The sequence below is a fragment of the Notolepis coatsorum genome (genome assembly GCF_963971535.1).
Source record: "Notolepis coatsorum genome assembly, chromosome: 20".
Classification (NCBI taxonomy): domain Eukaryota; kingdom Metazoa; phylum Chordata; class Actinopteri; order Aulopiformes; family Paralepididae; genus Notolepis; species Notolepis coatsorum.
In genome coordinates, this window is record NC_140184.1 from 23,072,368 (window position 1) to 23,094,518 (window position 22,151).

Consider the following 22,151-nt stretch of genomic DNA (forward strand, 5'->3'; position numbering starts at 1 on the left):
GGAGGGACAGCAGAGGGACAACAGAGGAGGGACAACAGAGGAGGGACAGCAGAGGGACAACAGAGGAGGGACAGCAGAGGGACAGCAGAGGGACAGCAGAGGAGGGACAACAGAGGGACAACAGAGGAGGGACAACAGAGGGACAACAGAGGAGGGACAACAGAGGAGGGACAGCAGAGGGACAGCAGAGGGACAGCAGAGGGACAGCAGAGGAGGGACAACAGAGGAGGGACAGCAGAGGAGGGACAGCAGAGGAGGGACAGCAGAGGAGGGACAACAGAGGAGGGACAGCAGAGGAGGGACAGCAGAGGAGGGACAGCAGAGGAGGGACAACAGAGGAGGGACAGCAGAGGGACAGCAGAGGAGGGACAACAGAGGGACAACAGAGGAGGGACAGCAGAGGGACAGCAGAGGAGGGACAACAGAGGGACAGCAGAGGAGGGACAGCAGAGGGACAACAGAGGAGGGACAGCAGAGGGACAACAGAGGAGGGACAGCAGAGGGACAACAGAGGGACAGCAGAGGGACAACAGAGGGACAGCAGAGGGACAACAGAGGGACAACAGAGGGACAGCAGAGGAGGGACAACAGAGGGACAGCAGAGGAGGGACAAGAGGGACAGCAAAGGAGGGACAACAGAGGGACAGCAGAGGGTCAGCAGAGGGACAACAGAGGGACAACAGAGGGACAGCAGAGGAGGGACAAGAGGGACAGCAAAGGAGGGACAACAGAGGGACAACAGAGGGTCAGCAGAGGGACAACAGAGGGACAACAGAGGGACAGCAGAGGGTCAGCAGAGGAGGGACAGCAGAGGGACAGCAGAGGAGGGACAGCAGAGGGACAACAGAGGGACAGCAGAGGGACAGCAGAGGGACAACAGAGGGACAGCAGAGGGACAACAGAGGGACAACAGAGGGACAGCAGAGGGACAACAGAGGGACAGCAGAGGGACAGCAGAGGGACAACAGAGGGACAACAGAGGAGGGACAGCAGAGGGACAACAGAGGGACAACAGAGGGACAACAGAGGGACAACAGAGGGACAGCAGAGGGACAGCAAAGGAAAACCAGCCGTTCAGGCTCATTTACAGTCTGGCTGTTGATTGAAAATTAAACCAATAAGATAAAAAATTATTATAAAGACGATGTAGTACTAGTGATTAAGACCTCTGGAGCTCCATGAACTACGGTCTTCGTCTCAATAAAGGAAACACATACTAAGAGGAGCGGACTGTCACTCTGCTTAAATTAAATAAATCTCCCGGGGGAAAGTATTTATTTCACCCAGTCCTAATACTAAGTCCCACCAATGCCACAGAGATCTCATTCCAAAAACGCTAAATCATCACATACGCAACCTGGTGTGAGAAAACCTACTCTTCCAGATCATGAAAACATTGATTATGTGTGAAGCAGCATGCAGCTCAGTAGTGTACTGCTTCAACACACACACACACACGCATGCGCACGCACACACGCATGCGCACGCACACACACACACACACGATGAGATAGAGAGAGAGTGATTAGACTGTTACAGAAAACCTTAAACAACATTCCTATTCCTATCTCAAGGACCAATCAGGGGACTGCCTGTGCTGTGCTCTGTCTGACTATGTGCTCTATTAGTTTGTCTCTGTCTGACTTTATGCTCTATTAGTTTGGGCTCTGTCTGACTTTATGCTCTATTAGTTTGGGCTCTGTCTGACTTTATGCTCTATTAGTTTGGGCTCTGTCTGACTTTATGCTCTATTAGTTTGGGATCTGTCTGACTTTATGCTCTATTAGTTTGGGCTCTGTCTGACTTTATGCTCTATTAGTTTGGGCTCTGTATGACTCTGCTCTATTAGTTTGGGCTCTGTTTGACGTTATGCTCTATATGATGTTGTGCTCTATTATTTTGTGCCGTGTCTGACTCTGTGCTCTACTAGTTTGTGCCGTGTCTTACTCTGTGCTCTACTAGTTTGTGCCCTGTCTGACTCTGTGCTCTACTAGTTTGTGCCCTGTCTGACTCTGTGCTCTACTAGTTTGTGCCCTGTCTGACTCTGTGCTCTACTAGTTTGTGCCCTGTATGAGTGGAGGGGAGTGAGATGGAGAAGGTTACTGTCGGTCACAAACCTCCTAATCCCACTCCAGCTTTACACTGATGAAAGATTAAGTTAAGCACGCTTCAATGACCTCAAGGAAGAGTATGAAACAAAGGGGATGGGAGGCCTTGCAGCATACTGACAAGAGTTACTGAGAATTTCACGAGCCATATCAAGTACTGATACAGTACAACTCATATACAATGTTGAGAAAGAATGTGATATAAAGTAGAGTACAAAAAGAGTACAAAGGAAATCTGCTGAAATATAATAGCAAAGCATTGTTGAAACATTATGGAGAATTGAGGCATACCTGACTGAATGAAAAACCTTGGAAATGGATAACAAAGGCTACATTCACTGCATGGGAGAGAGAGAGAGAACTGTGACTGGCTATTTCTTACCACCTACTCTTGTTCACACTGGGAAATATTCCTCCCCCACTCCCCCACCTTCTCACATTCTTTCTATCTCGCTTGCTCTGTCTCTGGTTGCTGTGTTTTTCCCAGTGTTTATGAGGCGGGAAGGAGCCTGTAGCCGGGCGGACGCTTGAGAGGCGACAGCAGAATGGCTATAAACCGTGTAGCTGAAAAACACACACGCGCTCGGGTAAACTATGACCCAATAAGGCAGCGCCGACAACCTTCGACCCGGTCCCCTCTCTACCTGCGTCTTCCCTCTCATTGAACAGTGAGCGCTGAGCCTCAACGTGGCTCCACTGTGTTGTCAAGCTAAACATCCAGTCATCCCTCTCCTCCTCCTCTAATCCTCTCCTTTCATCGCTCACCGGTCTCCAGTATAAATGTCTGAGGTCTCTCCACTCGCCACCTCTTTCTGACGCATAGTTCCCTTCCGCTTCCTTTCTTCCTACGCCTCCTCCTCCCGCTTCACGAGCTGAGACCCATATGCCGTCTCCGCCTCGGAAAGAAGGAGCCGATTTGGTCTCTAGGCGCTTTTACTGGAAGTAGGTTAGTTCAGCTCGATGACGGCGTCAAGAGTGACGTGAGGACAAAGGTGGAGAAAGGAGAAAAGGAGAGGGAGAGAAAGGAGGAGTGTCATCTTACACACTGTTAACCCAGTGTCTCTCTCTCTCTCTCTCCCTCCCACTCTAGTTCTCTTTTTATGTGTCCTGGGGCCAGGTAACTTGGCCAGGTAGATCAGAGTCCTCGGAGGGGATCATTACCGCCTAGTTGTGAAAGAGTGTTCGCCCACGTGCCTATTGGTGTGTGTGCACTGGTGTGTCTGTGTGTTTATAACCGCATGCAAAGGCCTGCACACTGCAGCCAAGGAGAGGGAGGTGTATAATTACTGTAAGACACAGGGGTGTGTTATGTTTAGCTGTGTGGGACAGAGAGCGGATGCCAGCAGTAATGAAGCTGTGCTGATGGAGCCTTCATTCGGGACAGTAATAACTGGAAGAGGGTCAGTGGGGGAGATCCCAAAAGTGGCAGCGTTGACGTCTCAGCACTTCTTATAACCACTCCTGAAGCAACTCACATACTGAATCACAAACCATGGCCACGGGCACAGATCTATGCTCATACACTACAAATACTATACACGTACTAAACACTAGGGGTGGGGGGGGAAATCGATACGTAGTAGTATCGCGATACTTTGCGTGGTGATACTGTATCGATAAAGGGACGCCAAGTATCGATATTTAATTATTCATAAAAAGAAATCTTAAAAAAAATGTTTTTTTTAAGGAAGTTGCATTGTTCATTTCGATACCTGTAATAGTACAGTAGCCCACACACACGCACGCATGTGCATTCAGTTAAGTTGGAATATGACTGTAATACAAACAGTTCAGTTTGTCAGGTACATGCAACACAGATTACAGTGTTTACATCTGTCTGCTTGAGAAAATACCATGTTCTGCAATAAAAATTATTGAAGTGAGTAAGGGCGGCTACGTGGCATAGTGGGCAAGGCGCTCGCCACGAAATGCTGGAGACGCTGGGCTCGTCAGTTCGAGCCCAGCGCTCCACATTTGCTTTCAGTTTAGCTGGTCGTCCGTACTAATACACATTGGTCGTATTAGGGGGTGGGAAACTGATGGGTGGGGATCGGGCGTTGTGGACAGCGACTCCTACAGGTCGGTTGGTGCGCCTGCGCAGTAGAATCAGGAAGTGTCGGGGGCAGCGTGAGCCTCCCACGCGTTACTCCTCGCCACTGAGAGATCGAGCTGCGCAGGTGAAAAGATGCGACTGCTGTTACCTCAAGTACCGGAGGGGACTTGTGCTATGTATGACTTAGTCCACATTGCAGCCGGCTTGTGGGAGGCAAGAAACAGCGTCCGTGACAGGGGAGGGTTGAATTGGATGATACGAAATTGGGATGGGAGAAAATATAGAAAATGGGAGAAAAAGTGGATAAAAAAAAATTATTGAAGTGAGATGAACAGACTGAACTTTATTTTATTAGATAAAACATGTTGACAAAGTTTTACTTTGCAGTTGAAAAAAGGTAATAAATCGCAATATTAATATCGCAATACTCAGCATATCGCAATATATTTAGTATCGCAATACTATCGTATCGTGACTCAAGTATCGTGATAGTATCGTATCGTGAGGCCTCTGGTGATTCCCACCCCTACTATACACGTACTAAATACTCTACACACTATATACATAGAGTAGCTATGTGGTGAGCAAGGATGGAGAAGGGAAACAAGACTGAGGAAGAAAGGAACACATACAGACACAGAAAGAAAGAAAAAAATTGAGATATGGGGATAAACAAGGATATGGATGACAGACTAAGAATGATCACTTCAAATAGGAGGTCAGTATCCAAGATCTACAGGTTACTGTCACTTAGCCCATCAGATGGCCTGGCATCCATTAAACAGCAGGGGGAGAGGGATTTGAATGTTTCCTTGACTGCACCACAATGGGAGACAGTTTAAAAAAATACAACAACATCATCCAAATGTTTAAGATACAAAATGATACAATTAAAGGTAGTACATCGAGCCTATATTACACCATGTAAAATAAAGAAATGGATCATGCCATTTCAGATTTGTGCTGGCATGGATGTGGGGAGGTAGGAACGCCCCCCAGTGAAGAGTTTTTGGCACAAGGTTATTCTAAGACTATCCTCTATTCTCGATGTTAAAATACCCTTATGTCCAAGAGTCTGCCTCTTGGGCATAGGGGTAGTTGGTATACAATCAGGTATACGCATCATTACACTAGCGCATATGTCAGTTAAGCGTACACTCATGTTGAATTGGAAGATACAAAAGCCAAATTGTTTTTGTATTGACACCTGGATGAGGGATTTCATGGACCTATTGTCAATAGAACGAGCAGCTTCAACGCTCGCTGAATTTGACCATGGAGAGGGATCTTTATAAGGACATATTTGGAGAATAGTTATGACTGAATGTAGACGTGTTTGATCTGCACCCCCTGTCTGTATTGTACTATATTGTACTATGGTTGTGAGTTTTGTTTTGTCTGTATTGTACTGTATTTATGTTTGCTGTTTTGTGTTTCAAACTATTAATAAAAAAATATTAGAAAGAAAGAAAGGAAGGAAAGAAGGAAAAAAAGAAAGAAAGATCAAAAGAAAGAAAGAAAGAAAGAAAGAAAGAAAGAAAGAAAGAAACAAAGAAACAAACAAAGAAAGAAACAAACAAAGAAAGAAACAAAGAAACAAAGAAAAATATAGAGCCCAGCAGTGTGTAACAACCTGAGGCTGTGGTTACACTAGGGCCAGTTTGGTTTTTCAGATTTCAGTTTCAGTTTCGTTTTTCAGAACGCTACGTAATGGCAGGCAAGTTAGACATAGTTTTGTCTCCTGACTACCGAGTGATGTATATACATGTAGTACAATGCCAAAGCAGTAGGTGGCGATGTAGTTCAAACATGAAGGCCATTTTCAACCAATCAGAAAGGTTGAACGAGTCACTCCACATCCTGCTCAAAATCTCAGAAAAGCCACCATCTTTATACCTCGCATGAGCCATTTAGCTACATAGCATTTATTTTTCAGCAAGAAATAAAGTGCAATAAACAAAAACGGATACATTCACTGTGTGTTCTGCCTCATTTGTTGATGATTTGTTGATGAAACAAACACAATTGACCACCAAGAGCGGAGTTTAGTCTCACAAAAAGATCGACAATTTTGTTAGCTTACGTACAGTATAGCATTGTGGCTAGCAGCATAGTAACGTTAATGCTAGCAGAATAAGGGGGGTTTCACACTCACTGCTCTGTGTCGAATCAGAGCCGGCTCGCATCAGAAAATGGTGTGTCTGTCTGAGTGAGAACGCTGTCCCCCGTCCCCGCCCCCCGCTGATTCGTCCCTGGGGGCGCTGAACCTGGACCGCTGAAATAGGTGGTCTCAGGTGCGCACTGAGTGGGGGCGGTTAAGCCTGGCAATTTTGTTTGCCATTGCTATGTCTATACATTGTTCAATGCATTTATTTCTATAGACCAGTGGTGCCCAACCAGTCGGCCGTGGTCGACCAGTAGATCAATGACATGCAATATAATTGCCACAAGCGATGGGATAATGTTAGCTTCTGAACAGGCTAGCTAACTAGCGTTTAGCCGTTAGCCATTGCTGTATACTATACTTTCTTGTTCGAATGCATTTATTTCTATTAGACCAGTGGTGCCCAACCAGTCGGCCGTGGTAGATCAATGACATTCAATATAATTGATGCGAGCAATGTTACTAGTTTGAGGTTATAAAGCTAACTAGCGGTAGCCGTTAGCTTAGCGTTATTGTTAACGCTGCAAAACGATCAAAAGCGGGCTCTACAACAGAGTTCCATTCGTGAGAAAAGGGGGGTGGGTTATATTGACAAGGCTTGACAACAGAGGTTCAAATATAACTTCATATTTATTAGTTATTTGTATCTTTATATCAACATCCATTCTCCAGTCTCCGTGTGAACACTTCCTGTGTTTACATTTCGAGCGTGACATCATCGACTACGGCAAGCTTACAAGCTCAAAACGCAAACCGTAAACAAAACCCAGAGCGCACCCAGAATGAAGTGTGTACACAAACTAGAGGGGGGAGAGGGGGGGGGGAGTTCGGATCAGATCTCGGCACGGGCGGAACGGAACGAAATAGAAACGAATAGAGTGAGTGAGAAAGGGCTCTAAATGGATGTAAACGTTATTTAACAGATTGCAGAATGGGTACAATACAATACGGCTCAATACAAACAATTGTTAAGGGAATGCAGACTGTTGTAGTTTGGAGTACTGGGTTCCTTATAACAATAACTTGACAACACATTGGTAGCCGCAGCTACTTGGGACAACTCTGCTGTAAACACTGGAAATAACCGTGCGGGTCTCTACTGTGCATGGGCATTTGGGCAGAACGGCTCCGTATCCGGCTTTTGCAAATTACATGGCACCATTGTCGGCGAGTTTCGGCAAGTTTCCAAAACGAAAACACCTTTTGAGCGTTGCCACTAGGAAAGCGCGTTTTCCTGCCAAAACTGCGTTTCTTTTTAACTTGGACATGCAAACGTAATCATTCGAAAATAGAACGTTGCTGTTTTACCCCAGTGTAACCATGGCCTGAGAATGTTGTCTAGAGTGTCTAGTCTCTCCTCTGGCTCCAAGCAGCCAAGGTCAGGAGGTCTGTGACTCGTCCTGCGATTATTCACAGCAAAAGCTGCCGTGTGATTGGCCTTTCCCCCCAGCCCTCCGGTGTCTGCTGCTTGCCGTCAGCGGTGTTGCCAGTGGATCAGGTAACATGTCCTCCGGATGACTGATAGGTTAAGACCAACACTTATCTCCTTGTTATAGGGTCAGGGGTCAGTTTCACTGCCCCCAGGGGTATTGCTGCAGGCTGCCGTACATAAACAAGAGGGGAGGGAGAAGGGGAGAGGGGGTGGGCGTGGAGGGGCAGGCGTTAGTGCCCACATAAACAGGAGAGGGGGCAGGCGTTAGCACCCACATAAACAGGAGGGAAGGGAGAAGAGGAGAAGAGGAGGTGAGGTGGAGGGGCAGGCGTTGGCACCCACATAAACAGAAGGGGAGGGAGAGGAGGTGGGTGGAGGGGCAGGCGTTGGCACCCACATAAACAGGGGGAGAGGGCAGGGGGGAAGGAGTTGGGTTTCCCTCCCACCTGCTGCACCTCCCTCTCCTGACTTCCAAGGAATTCTAGCAGGACTCAGGAGACCCATTGGGAGGGAGGGAGTGGGGGGATTCCCAACCCCACCACCTCTCTCTCTCTCTCTGTCTCTCGCCCTGCTTTCAAGGAGACACGCAACACTAGCTCAGGGCTAAAAATTAACTGTGCACTTTTAGGTCCACCATTTGGAGGGAGTTCCACTGGGATGACTTCAATGGTATTCGATATACAGATGACTTGATGCTATTTCTGAGGAGCTCTTGTCCTAATGGGAACTCTTTTAATTTTTTCTCTTAAAATGCCACAGGAACCATCTCCTGTATGATAGAAACCATACAGAAGTTCTGTATGATAGTATTACAGGAAGCATCGCCGTGTCCGACTCCAAATAAGAGTGTTCCCCTTTAGCCTGCCCACCTACACAAACTTTATAAGTATATTTCTATATTTAAAGTGTATTTAAAGTGTAAAGTATCACACACACACAAACACACACACAAAGTAGCTTATCGGTATGTGCTTTCTGCTCCAGACTGCACATACACACTTGTATTTATAGAGACCCACAGTCTACCAACAGCAGAATGAGACACTTACATAATTACCTAGCATAAACAAATGAAAAAAAAGGGAATTAATTATTTTAATTCTCCAAGGGTGTCACTTTCCATCTTTCTTGTTATAAACTTCATCTGGGTCGTAGAGTTTGGAAGACTGGATGGAGAACGCCAGGGGCTAAGGAAGCAGATAGACTAGAAAATGCCAGGGACTAAGGAAGCAGATAGACTAGAGAACGCCAGGGACTAAGGAAGCAGATAGACTAGAGAACGCCAGGGACTAAGGAAGCAGACAGACTAGAGAACCCTAGGGACTAAGGAAGCAGATAGACTAGAGAACGCCAGGGACTAAGGAAGCAGATAGACTAGAGAACGCCAGGGACTAAGGAAGCAGATAGACTAGAGAACGCCAGGGACTAAGGAAGCAGATAGACTAGAGAACCCTAGGGACTAAGGAAGCAGATAGACTAGAGAACGCCAGGGACTAAGGAAGCAAATAGACTAGAGAATACCAGGGACTAAGGAAGCAGATAGACTAGAGAACGCTAGGGACTAAGGAAGCAGATAGACTAGAGAACGCCAGGGACTAAGGAAGCAGATAGACTAGAGAACCCTAGGGACTAAGGAAGCAGATAGACTAGAGAACGCCAGGGACTAAGGAAGCAAATAGACTAGAGAACGCCAGGGACTAAGGAAGCAAATAGACTAGAGAACGCCAGGGACTAAGGAAGCAAATAGACTAGAGAACGCCAGGGACTAAGGAAGCAGATAGACTAGAGAACGCCAGGGACTAAGGAAGCAGACAGACTAGAGAACCCTAGGGACTAAGGAAGCAGATAGACTAGAGAACGCCAGGGACTAAGGAAGCAGATAGACTAGAGAACGCCAGGGACTAAGGAAGCAGATAGACTAGAGAACCCTAGGGACTAAGGAAGCGGATAGACTAGAGAACGCTAGGGTTTTTATGTCTGTTGGTCTGTCTGTCCGTCCGCTCACCTGTCTGGCTGCCTGTCTTCCTGTCTGTCTGTCTGTATTTTCCTCTACAAATCACTGTATGCTCCCAGCACTGTATGTGGATGCAAACTGACAGCTTTAGTGTTGGGGACGATGGCACAGCAGAATACCATATGTGTGTGTGTGTGTGTGTGTGTGTGTGTGTGTGTGTGTGTGTGTGTGTGTGTGTGTGTGTGTGTGTGTGTGTGTGTGTGTGTGTGTGTGTGTGTGTGTGTGTGTGTGCGTGCGTGCGTGCGTGCGTGCGTGCGTGCGTGCGTGCGTGCGTGCGTGCGTGCGTGCGTGCGTGCGTGCGTGCACATGTGCTCAAAGGGTCTATTAAACCTGCAAGACAAGCCAATGTCCTTTGAAAAACATCAGGCTCGTCTTTCACCCGACACCACAGTCAGCATCTACACACACACAAACACACACACTGTTGCCATAGGATTAACCCTGCATATGCAACCTCTCACCTGTCCTTCTGGAGGCTGCTGTGGGGGCTGCTGCTGTGGGTTGGAGCACTCGGTCATCTGTACTAGAACGCAACCTGACTGAGCATGACGGACACGTGGCACACGGCAGAGCAACAAGGAGCCATGACTCCGTCTACTTCCTGTCATAGCCGCCATGTGTCGCTCAGGCTCCAGCTACAGACTCTTGACAGGCTAGGATCCCAACAGGCCACTGCCACGTTATATTCATAATACACATGCCAATCACGTCATGTTGTGGCTACTCTATGGGGGCTCGTCCGTGATGAGTGATGTATCATCAACCCTTGGGTCCAACTCTGTCATCTCTAACCAAAGGTGGACCTCTACCCCAGTCAGGGGATCACACATCACAGAGGGCTTTGTGTGTGTGTGAGCATTTGTATGAGGATGCTATGCCACAATGTTCCCTGGCTACACCCTTTGCAAAGGAATCAGAATGCACTGCTATACAACACAGAGGTAAAGAAGGAGCATCGAATTACCGTACCACACAATCTCTCTCTCTCTCTCTCTCTCTCTCTCTCTCTCTCTCTCTCTCTACTTCCACCTACACACAGTGAAACACCAGAGCACTCTCACTGACCCGCTCAGTCTTGCAGAAGCAAAGCAGTCTTGCAGAAGCAGCTAGTGGTATTGCCGAAGCAGAGTGGTCTTGCAGAAGCAGACTGATCTTGCAGAAGCAGAGTAGTCTTGCAGAAGCAGAGTGGTCTGGCAGAAGCAGCTAGTGGTCTGGCAGAAGCAGAGTGGTCTTGCAGAAGCAGACTGATCTTGCAGAAGCAGAGTAGTCTTGCAGAAGCAGAGTGGTCTGGCAGAAGCAGCTAGTGGTCTGGCAGAAGCAGAGTGGTCTTGCAGAAGCAGAGTGGTCTTGCAGAAGCAGAGTGGTCTTGCAGAAGCAGAGTGGTCTTGCAGAAGCAGCTAGTGGTCTGGCAGAAGCAGAGTGGTCTTGCAGAAGCAGCTAGTGGTCTGGCAGAAGCAGAGTGGTCTTGCAGAAGCAGCTAGTGGTCTGGCAGAAGCAGAGTGGTCTTGCAGAAGCAGAGTGGTCTTGCAGAAGCAGAGTGGTCTTGCAGAAGCAGAGTGGTCTTGCAGAAGCAGAGTGGTCTTGCAGAAGCAGCTAGTGGTCTGGCAGAAGCAGAGTGGTCTGGCAGAAGCAGAGTGGTCTTGCAGAAGCAGCTAGTGGTCTGGCAGAAGCAGAGTGGTCTGGCAGAAGCAGAGTGGTCTTGCAGAAGCAGCTAGTAGTCTTGCAGAAGCAGAATGGTCTTGCAGAAGCAGAGTGGTCTTGCAGAAGCAGAGTGGTCTTGTAGAAGCAGAGTGGTCTTGCAGAAGCAGAGTGGTCTTGCAGAAGCAGAGTGGTCTTGCAGAAGCTTGCTACCCCAGATAGCAACTAAAATATCCCTCTGTTTGTATCTTGGGCTTTGCTTGAACCTACTTTGCTAGTGGTTGTTGATGTCAGTGCATCTGACTTTTTCACATCCGCTTTCAGTCTTGAAGAACACACGACGACATGCGTGAGTGTCATGGCCGGGTCTGGCCTAACTACGCTTGCCTAGTCTTGTTTACTGAATTAATTTCTGTCTAATTGTCTGTCTGAATGAATTCAATCTACCAAGGCCCTGGGTTCGGTTCCCGCTTGGGGACCAGGTTGTCAGGTTGCCAGGTACCCAGGTGGGGTATCTTCCGGGCCTTTCTGTGTGGAGTTTGCTTGTTCTCCCTGTGCTCGCAAGTAGTAGCTTCCCCAACACTGCTGAAATGACAAATTGAGCACTTTTGCCAAGTATATGATTAAGAGCAAAGGATATGAAAAAGTGTCAAGCAGCCTATTGTGATTGTAGTAAAGCAACATGGTACCACTTACATCCTTTCAGTCTGCACTCTGCACTGACTGTCAGGTGTGATTTACTGTAGAATGCACTCAGCATGCATCAAACTCAGAGACGACAGTGAGGGAAAGTGCCCGGAGCCCTATTTTCTGAAAATCTGCCTAAAATACATACCTAAGTAAATGGAATATTGCTCCACTTCTACAAGGTCCATTTGCATATTCTTGGTATCTAGGGACATCTATGGACCTCAGTGAATGTATTCCCAGTGTCAGAAATATTGTGTCTATTACTAGGCTTGCTTAAATTGTGATGAAACAAAGGAGAATATGAATTATCATTTTTCTTTGTTCTCGTTCAGTACCTTCTTGAGATCATGTGTTCAAAAAATCTAAGGAAATTAATAAAGGAAAGATGATTAAACAGAAGGTTTTGTTGATACAGTACTGAATTCTCCCATCCGGACCAATGCAATTTGAAATATCATTATAGAATATAGAATAGCAGGCTTATAAATTACCTTATTATAGCCAATTCGCTCATTTATGGATTGTGTCAAATCTTATATTTCAAATGGCCGAGTTCAATTTGGATTTAGTATCACCAGGCAAGCATAAGAACAGATAATGAAATCTACTGTACGTACAGTAGCTTTTTTATTTTTATCATGGTGCAACCGTTTTGAAACTAATTCAAATCGTTAAAATTTTCCAAAATGGTCGAACTAAACAACACCAAATCGAAAATGAAAATCTATCTAATAACACTTTAACCTATTGGTAAACTAACGTATTGATGATAATATACATTATAAATGCTGCTGTGACATGGTTATGATGTTTATACTTGAATACGTTTGAAAAATAAAACGATACTTTTGTCAAACAGTCTGGAGAGATTGATTTATGACGTGATGTCATTTGCGGTCCGCCGATGGACCGCACGGGTGGAAGAGGTTAAAGGGGAACTATCTTATAAATGGCCTTTTCCTGTGGTTTGCATTGTTTTCTAGCAATGTGGGGTTGTACCAACACTGACTAGATGTGAAATCTCTAGCTACTCCTGTTTCTTCAGTTCAGCTCAGACAAGAACCTCCCCCACTGAACCAAGCCATTCAGAATTTACTCGCTCCCTGACGTAAGTAGGTGCTGCTGATCTGCATATCTCAGCCCTCTGTGGTTGTAGCTAGAGCGGATTACCGCGGTATCGCTGTTACATCACGCCCACCGCAGAGTTAAGCTGAATACCGCATCACCGCTGTTTTTTATAATAATAATAATAATAATAATAATAATAATAATAATAATAATAATAATAATAATAATAATAATAATAATAATAATAATAATAATAATAATAATAAAGTACCCTGCTCTGTCGAGGTTCCAAGCGGGTAGAAGTGGTACCAGAAAAGTAGGGGTGCACCGATATGAAAATTGGCCACCGATACCGATACCGATTGTTCAACTAACACAATCGGCCGATACCGATACCGATACCGATAATTGTGGCAAAAAATAAGTATTTTTTATTTTTTTTAATATTTTTTTTAATATTTTTTTTAATATTTTTTTTTAATTTTTTTTTAATTTTTTTAATGAAACTACTGTATGTGTGTTTGTATTTGTAGGCCTCTTTACTTACTTAAAAAAGGAAACATCAAGAAATATGTTTATGGTATCACTGATCCCTCTCCCAGTATCGTCTGGCGGCCTGCAGAGGGATACTATTTTCTCAACCAGAGCTTTCAACCAATGCAATGGAACCATTCTGGCGGCCTGCAGCGGGATACTATTCTCTCAACCAGAGCTTTCAACCAATGCAATGGAACCATTTTGATTGACAGTCGATTCGGCCAATTACGCCACACCGCTAGCACCCACCTCCTGCTTACCACCAAGCGTTTATTCATTTTTCTACTTCGGGGCATGCCGCCATTGATCTGCTTGTGAGAATGCGAGTCAAACTCAGAACCACAACAAGCTAATAAGTTAGCTGCCCGGCAGTGCCCGCCGACCAGCGCGCTCCACAGGATGGCCAAACGAGACACAATGATTTTACTGCAACAAATGTTATAATAAAACAAAGCCTTTCTATACATTTGTCTGGTTGAAAACTTTATTAACAGATTGCAGAATGTGTAGTTGGGTACGGAATGAGCAACGGAATTTAACCGAGCTATGCACGGCTTGCTTGCTATCTTCGGGTAAATACTATGCTGATGTAATTGAACGTGTAACTAACTATAATAACGTTAATGCCACAAAACGAATGTTTGTGTCATTTTAACAGCAGATACTTTCTTAAATGCCATCCTCCCGACAGAGCGGTGTTGATGGGGAGCTCTGATGGATTCGCTTGGTTGTGTTATTACATTAGCATTGAACAGCTAACCGAAAGCTAGGGTTAACTAATGTTAAAGGTTTAGCCATAACGTTACGTTGGCTAAAGTTGGGGCTATTCTTAATCCAGTAATAATGGCTGCAGACCTGCAAGCAAAGTACAGCAAGTTGGCAAAGGAGTATTCCAACGTAAATCACATTTTCACCAGTAACGTTAGTCGTCTGCCTCCCGGCTATGAACGGACTCGGAGTAATGCCTTGCTGCTATGGGTAATAATAATATGCTGATGTTATTGTCCGTGTAACACTAACTATATAACGTTAATGCCACAAAACGAATGCCTTGTTAATCATAAATAGTAACTTTGATGCAGTAGCTTGTGTGTGTGTGGGGCGGACGGCGGGCGTTGTGCAGGTAGGTCGCGAGTGAACTTTTTTTTTTTTTGCCTTTTGACGCTACACAAATGGATGGTTAGTTATCGGCGACTGCTATCGGCACATTTGAGCTTATCGGCCGATAGGCCGATAGCAGTCAACAAGGCACTTATCGGCCGATACCGATACCCGACCGATATATCGGTGCACCCCTACAGAAAAGTCACGTGAAACACTGCAGACCACTGATTGGTCAGAAGAGAGACGCGTCACACGTTGGAGGGTCTGCACAAAAGCAGAAAGCCGCCATCTTTAGTGCCTCGCTTAGGATTAATTTCATTCAGGATTTGTTTGCAGCAGGAACAAGTGCAATAAACAAAAACGGATGGATTCACTGTGTATTCTGCCTCATTTATTGATGAAACAAAACCGACATCAACCCAATTTACCCAGAGTTTAGTGTCACAAAAAGATCGCTGATGTGTTAAACTTGTTGTTAGCCTAATGCTAACGCTAACGTCAGCAGATAGACACGAGAGGTAACGTTAAAGCTTGTAGAATAGACACAATGAGAGGTAACGTTAGCTTTAGCAGAATACACAACGAGAGTCTGGTTAATGTTGTTATTGATTGATTGATTGATTGATTGATTGATTGATTGATTGATTGATTGAAACTGTGTTATACTCTGGCTTGCTGCAAGCCCTCACGGACATAGCTATGCTCACAGAGCTTTCATGCTGTACACCAGCGGCCCCGCCTCCCCACACGGAGACAAACGGAGTAGTACCTGCAGTGGAAAAGGAACGAAGTACCAGGTACCTAAAGCGGGTAGAGTCGAGTCGAGTAGGTACTATGCAGTGGAAGCTCCATTAGACTAGAGGCAAGCTATATGCTATAAAGAGTAGACTACTAAAAAAAAATTGTGCGGTAAGGAAAAAATCAATACCGCGGCAGCCCTAGTTGTAGCCACCGCCCACAATCAACAATTCGCTCAACAACAGAGCGAGTGGAAATAATGCGAAAGCGGTTTCCCTGTCACTGACACTTCCTCAAACAGGTTGACGTGATGCGAGTGCTGATACGAGAGAGAGCGAGAGAGAACGAGCAAGCGAGAGAGAGAGAGAGAGAGAGAGAGAGAGAGAGAGAGAGAGAGAGAGAGAGAGAGAGAGAGAGAGAGAGAGAGAGAGAGAGACAGACAGACAGACAGATAGAGAGAGGGAGATAGAGGCTCTCATACGGTGCGACTCGTCTCGGAACATTTACACACACTCCCGACTGTGTGTGTGTGTGGGGGGAAACACACGGGCGCTCTCGGAGCGATCTCTCCTCCCTCTCTCTCTCTCCCTCTCTCTCTCTCGCTTGTTCTCTCTCTCGCTCTCTCTCGTATCAGCACTCACGTCACGTCAACCTGTTGCAAAATATCATGGCGCACACTCCCACACGTATTCCGAAGCATGCAATAATATTCACGGGGGTATATATTGTCATTTGTTACCAATGCATTGTCCCGTGGGATTATGCCCCCCGCGGCGAAATTAATTAGTCCCTCTATCTCTCTATCTCCCCCCCAAATCTGCCAGTGACTGTCACTCAAAGCGCATTGCGAGTATGGGCGGAGCCCAGCCAAAAACAGCTTGGAATCTGGAAGTGCAGAAAATGCTGCTCTAGACTAGTACTTAGGGATGCCCCGATCGATCGGCCAGCGATCGGTATCGGCCGATATTCAGTATAAATATGAGATTGGTGAATTCCGATAATGCTTTATTTTCGCCGATCGTGAAAACCGATCGAAAAACATGATTTGACCAAAGCAGAGTATACCAATAGGGTCCAGCTGCAGCGCCGGAGAATCCTGGCTGCAGCTGGAGGCTACTCGAGTATACACACAGACAGTGGAGCTGTTTGCAGATAGCGAGCATTTTGACTTGTTGCGTGGTGGCGATGTCTCGCAGATAATACAACTACAAGTATGATTATATAATATATATATTTTATAAAAGAAATATATATATATATATATATATATATATATATTTTTTTTTTTTATATATATATATAAAGCCAAAAACGATCGGTATCGGCCGATATGGCTCATAGACAATCGGTGATCGGTATCGGTGGCAAAAAACGTGATCGGGGCATCCCTGCTAGTACTTGATTAGAAATACAAAACAATGAGCGCGGTCGGGTGGCGTAGCGGAGATTGCGCTTGTCACCAATGCAAGAGGCTGCGGTCTCGACTCCCGGAGTCAGCATTGCCCTGTGGCTTGGGCCGGTCGTCATACTAACTCGTTTGGCTGAGTTAGGGGGAGGGAAGTCGTGGGTGGTAATCTGGCGTTGTGGACAGCGACGCCTACAGGTCAGGTCTGGGCGCCTGCTCAGCGAAAGGCAGGAAATGGTGAAGGCAGCATGACCTCCCACGCGTTACGCTTCACCAATGAGAGTCCTCGCTGCCAGGTGAAAAAAAGAGCCACTGGCTGTCTCCACATGTGTCGGAGGAAGCATGTGGTGGACTTCAGGGTTCCCTTGTACCGACCAGTAGGAGGAACATGCGCACAACAACCAGGTAGGGGAGGGAGGGAATTGGCATAACGACTAAATTGGGATGGGGAGAAAAATAGAAAAATCAGGCGGAGAAAAAGAGGATACAATTTTGTTTTCTTTTTAAATACAAAACAATGAATTTATTTTTTAGAAAAACCTTACAGATGTGTTCCATACTCACAGGAATTGTGTAAAATTGCCCAAATAGTGAAAGAAATAGGAAGATAGTTCCCCTTTAAATTAAAATATCAGGGACCATACCAGTGTAATATAAATGACCATATCAGTGTGATATAGATTACCATATCAGTGTGATATAGATTACCATATCAGTGTGATATAAAGGACCATATCAGTGTGATATAGATTACCATATCAGTGTGATATAGATTACCATATCAGTGTGATATAAAGGACCATATCAGTGTGATATAGATTACCATATCAGTGTGATATAGATTACCATATCAGTGTGATATAAAGGACCATATCAGTGTGATATGCATCCGACACAATTTGCCTAAAACGCCTGTCGATTGCATACCCAAAGTAATTAGAGATTTATTATTGAACCACTTATAGCACATGCATGAGTCTGGTCTCTTTTGAAAGGAAACATTCTGAATTTTCTGATTCATGAAGAATCAGAGTGCTAATGTAATAGAGTTACAGAGGTTTGTTTACTTACATCTTTGTAACGGCTGCAATTTTAGCTTTCCAACAATGTGTTGGTTGATCTGCTCTAACACAACCTGAAGCCGGCAGATGAGGGCAAATGTGCCGCGACGTGCGCAACGGCCTGGGAAGGGGGGGCACAGGATGTTAACAGGTTAAGGACCATATCAGTGTGATATTAAGGAGCATATCAGGGTGATATAAAGTCACATTCCCATTTAATCAGAAGAAAGGTTTTGCACGCACCTTGACCATTGTGTTCAATAGCATTTTCCTGCAAATCAGAGTCATGTGCAGACTAATGAATAATGAATTGAACTTTGAACCTTGACAATGCTGAGCAGGCTTTACCTACAGTATGGTGGTTGTAGTCACTGTAAGCAAGGCCTTTCACCTGGGCACTACCCAAAGTGAGACACTGGAGCTCAGTCTGCACGTTTATCACAGGGGGGGGTGACTGACATTTCAACCACAATGTTGACTCTTTTTTCCTTTGTGGTTGAAATGTTTCCTCGTTTGTCTATTTTCAAGTGCCCGGGTAAAGGTTTGCTGACATGTACTGTCCTCTGCTGTTAAGCCCTCTTATTCAAAACTTGTTGAAACACGTTGGACTTCACTTTTGGGTTGTAGTCACTGGTCATTTCCAAAATGGAGACGAATTAACCTGCCACAGACTCATACCCCCCCCCCGACACTCAACTAACCGCCTCGAACAGTCCTTCATACCAGCGGCCATCATGCTTCACAACAGTGGGTAGCGACTAGCGGCCTCCAGGCTCCACAACAGAGGGCAGCGACTGCTGCCAGACATTGATCTGGGACTAATAAGAACCCAAGGAGGACAATTTACACTACCTTAGGCATACTGCACCTGCACATGTGGATACTGTGATACTGTGAATAATGTATATTTCAGTGGATACTGTGATACTGTGAATAATGTATATTTCAGTAGATAGTAAATTATAACACTACCTTAGGCATACTGCACCTTATGTGACACTGTGAATACTGTGAATATATTTTTCAGCTAGTTAGATAGTAAATTATTTTACCTATTTGTTTACACTGCTTGTGTTGTTGTTACTACCTGTACCCCCCCCCCCCCCCCCCTTCCCCCATGCTGATATGATGCCTGAATTTCCCTAAGGGGATCAATAAAGGAATATCTTATCTTATCTTATCTTATCTTACATTCAGGATAGTCTACATTACATGTATTTGCCAACTTGAATCAATTTAAAAGCAGTGGTGGTGTTTTTCACGTCAGTTTTTAGTTGTTTTTCAAATCTGGGGTTGTTCCATAGATTATGAATGTGGCTCTGACTTTATGAGGTCATAAAATGTGTGTGTGAGCTCTTACATCCCAATGATGTTTATATTATCGCATTGGTGAACCAGGTCTGAAGATTTGGGCAGAGTACAAACATACAGCGGTGGCCTAATGGTTAGTGAAGCAGGCTTGTGACCAGAAGTCACCAGTTCGATCCCCTGAAGTGAATGAATAATGATCTCCCCTCCCTCACCCACTACAGAAGTTCTCTTGAGCAAGGCACTTAACCCCCAACTTCTCCTCAGGCTCAGGACTGTTGCTGCCCACTGCTCCTACATAGTTAGTTTGGGTTAAATGCAGAGGACAAATTCCTGGTATATGGGATAAATGTGCTTGACAACAAAGAGATTATATTCTATTGTATTCTATGTTACACAGAAATGCCTACTGGAGCTTGCCAACCTTTGTCTGGGACAGGGCCTTCTGTGTTCAATTGTAAACATTTATATTGACATCACACTTCATTACACATCCGGGGGGGGGGGGGGGGGTTATCAACCTCACAGAGAACCTGTTTGTGGTCATTCATACCGTAGGCTAAACACTTGCCATGACAAATTACAAAGATATTATTGACAATGGTTCCTTAACTAGCTGCACATTAAAAACACTTGAAAATGTCTGTGTCTGGAGGTTCCATTGTTCTAATGCTATGATGGCAAAGCACAGTCCTTGAACTGCCTATATAGTCTGAGAGAGCCAAGCATGAACTGCCTATATAGTGTGAGAGCCAATAATGAACTCCCTACATCATGTGAGAGAGCCAATAATGAACTGCCTACATCATGTGAGAGCCAAGAATGAACTGCCTACATCATGTGAGAGCCAAGAATGAACTGCCTACACAGTGTGAAAGAGCCAAGAAAGAATGAACTGCCTACACAGTGTGAAAGAGCCAAGAATGAACTGCATACATCACGTGAGAGAGCCAAGAATGTACTGCCTATATAGTGTGAGAGAGCCAATAATGAACTGCCTATAGTGAGAGAGCCAAGAATGAACTGCCTATAGTGTGAGAGAGCCAATAATGAACTGCCTATAGTGTGAGAGCCAATAATGAACTGCCTATAGTGTGAAAGAGCCAATAATGAACTGCCTACATCACGTGAGAGCCAAGAATCAACTGCCTACATCACGTGAGAGAGCCAAGAATGAACTGCATACACAGTGTGAGAGAGCCAATAATGAACTGCCTATATAGTGTGAGAGAGCCAAGAATGAACTGCCTATATAGTGAGAGAGAGCCAAGAATGAACTGCCTATATAGTGAGAGAGAGCCAAGAATGAACTGCCTATATAGTATGAGAGAGCCAAGAATGAACTTCCTACATCGTGTGAGAGCCAAGAATGAACTCCCTACATTGTGTGAGAGCCAAGAATGAACTAGTGTAAGAGAGCCAAGAATGAACTCCCTACATCGTGTGAGAGCCAAGAATGAACTCCCTACATTGTGCGAGGGCCAAGAATGAACTGCCTATAGTGTGAGAGAACCAAGAATGAACTGCCTACACAGTGTGAGAGAGCCAATCAAGAACTGCCTACATTTATACCCCTTTTAGACCAAAACACTAAGCCAGGTCAGACCCAGGATTCAGTCAGTGTGAAAGGGTTGATCCGTGTAAGATGATCTGACGTATCGACCCTATAGGTCAGGGCTGAAAACCTGCTTCTACTCTGCTTGGTGTGAATGTTTGGTACAACACCTGTGTTGTAAGACAGCATTTTCTTGGATATATCTGTGGTGTTTACAGAAGCTGAGATGTAGCAACATCATGATGTAGCCAGCAGCTGTGTAATAAAGAAGAACTGGACAGTTGGAGAGAGTCTCTGGACTGTCCCAGGGTCTGATGTGAATGAGTGCTACTAGGGCTACTAGTGTGGGTTAGCCAAGGACGAATTGATTACATCTCATGTGAGGTGGCAAGGAGGAATTGACTACATCTGGTTTGAGTTAGCCAAGGAAAAATTAACTACATCTTGTTTGAAGTGGCAAGGAGGAATTAACTACATCTAGTTTGAGTTAGCCAAGGAAAAATGAACTACATCTAGTTTGGGTTAGCTGAGGAAGAATTAACTACATCTAGTTTGAGCTGGCAAGGAGGAATTGATTATACGTCTAGTAACCAGTTAACCCAGGCCAAAGATCAGCTCTGCTCTCAGTCTGCCTTCATCCCACATACTGTATGCCGAGTAGGGGTGTAACGGTACACAAAAACCACGGTACGGTACGTACTTCGGTTTTGAAGTCAAGGTTCGGTACAGGTTTTCGGTACAGTAGGGGAAAGTTTGGCTTTCCATGTTCCACTCAGGGGTGATGTAGTGTGCAGTAACTAATTGTACTTGTAGAGCTGTCAACGAATATTCTATATTGAAATTAATAATCGACTTGTAATATATATTTTTTTTATAATAATTATTATATTAGATTGTGAAAAAAACAGCCCCCGGTGGGCGGTCGTTAGTGGTTAACATACCGTTGTATTCGTTCGGTACACTACACAGCCGTTCGGTACGGTACACACTGAAACGGGATGTCCCGATCATGTTTTTTTGCTCCCGATCCGATCCCGATCATGTGATTTTGCGTATCTACCGATACCGATCTTTCCCGATCCGATCAAAAAAAAGAAAAAAATATTTTTTTTTTTTTTTTACCTTTTTTTTTTTATTCAACAAACATGACCATGTTCACATCTTAAACTCATACTGAGGCCTTAGTTTTGGTTTTAAATTGCATATCATCATTAATGTATTTATTGTCACACAGAGCAGAAGAATTTAGCCAAAACAAACCAATAGTATCCAGCTG

At 45.0% G+C, this 22,151-nt stretch overlaps 1 protein-coding gene across 3 annotated transcripts in view; it reads right to left on the bottom strand.

Moving 5' to 3' along the window:
- Positions 1-22,151, bottom strand: part of large2 (LARGE xylosyl- and glucuronyltransferase 2) — a 101,406-nt gene that overhangs the window by 38,185 nt on the left and 41,070 nt on the right. Inside the window, exon 1 of one of the 3 annotated variants that reach the window (XM_084337227.1) lies at positions 2,874-3,026. The exons of the other annotated variants lie outside the window; for them this stretch is intronic. The gene's annotated coding sequence lies outside the window, so the exon portion shown is untranslated. Of the gene's footprint in view, positions 1-2,873; positions 3,027-22,151 lie in introns of those variants that run through there. 3 annotated transcript variants of the gene reach the window in all.